Source organism: Zootoca vivipara, chromosome 12 (assembly GCF_965207765.1).
Source record: "Zootoca vivipara chromosome 12, rZooViv2.hap1.1, whole genome shotgun sequence".
Taxonomy (NCBI): domain Eukaryota; kingdom Metazoa; phylum Chordata; class Lepidosauria; order Squamata; family Lacertidae; genus Zootoca; species Zootoca vivipara.
In genome coordinates, this window is record NC_142595.1 from 27,218,251 (window position 1) to 27,219,497 (window position 1,247).

Sequence of the window (1,247 nt, forward strand, 5' to 3'; positions counted from 1 at the left end):
GAGCAGAGCAGCAGTGCCAACCCGGATGGACTGTGCATGTGCGGACATGTGCAGTCCATGCTGGCAGCCAAGCGGCACCGTTCGCCACTGCTGGTTGGCCATTGTGTGTGAAAGATGACAAGGGCTTTTAACTGAAATGCCACTATAGTATATAACTATATTACATCCAACACGCGCGCGCGCACACACACACACACACACGCAGGACATGCAGAATCTCTCTAGATGGATAAAGGGATTTCAGCACAAATACCAGTTGCAGGGAACCACATGTGGGGAGACTGCTTTTGCACTCAGGTCCTGCTTCCATATTTCCCATAGACATTTTGCTGGCCATTGTTGAGTACAGGACACTGAGCTATGACGGCATGATTTAACAGTGCTTTTTTTTTTGTTATTTCACATGTGAGTTTCTGTTTCAGGAACCCCCAGGCGATGCTATCTGTTTGCCTAGACTCACATTTGTAAACATGTTTGCTTCTGATATCATTGGCGAACCACACAGATGAGGCAGTGGAACAATGTGTTTATGTTCTTAAACGAAAGGGACAACATAACTGGACACTCTCATGCTAGTGGCAATGCTCTTTCACAGTATTAAGCTGATATTCCCAAAGCTGTCAAGAACCATTTAAACATTTATAAACCTGCCCCTTCTTCCCTCCCCACACTACACATTGCCTGCTATCTCTGAAACAACCTGAGAGTTTCAGTCTCTCCTTTGGAAATGTTCAAAAGCAGGCTCTTTCTCAAGTTGCATTGCAACAGGTATATATTCACACAAGAAATAGCATTCATGATGTGCTTTAGTAATATAGTTCAGTTGTATGGCATAAAATATATGATACCTGGCAGATGGCCTTTTGGCAGTCAGAAAATTGCTCTTGATGGGGTACAGGAATGGCTGGAGCAGAGACTGGGGACCCCGTGGCCCTTCAGAGTTTGTTGACCCACAGGGTCCATGAACCCAGACCATTTCTCATGCTGGTGGAGGCTGATGGAAGTTGAAGTCCAGCAACATTGGGAGTGCCACATGTTTCCCATCCCAGGCTAAAGAGTGGCTCAATGTAGCTATTGGGAAATTAAGGGATCTCAATCCATCCTATTATTCCACCCATAATCACTGGTCTGAGGTGACCTGACAGCTCCTGGAGAAAATGGCAAAAAGCCACAGGTGCTCTGCAGGAGAGGAGGAGAAAAATTATTTATTTGCAGCTGTTCCTCTAGGAGGGAGGGAATATACGTTT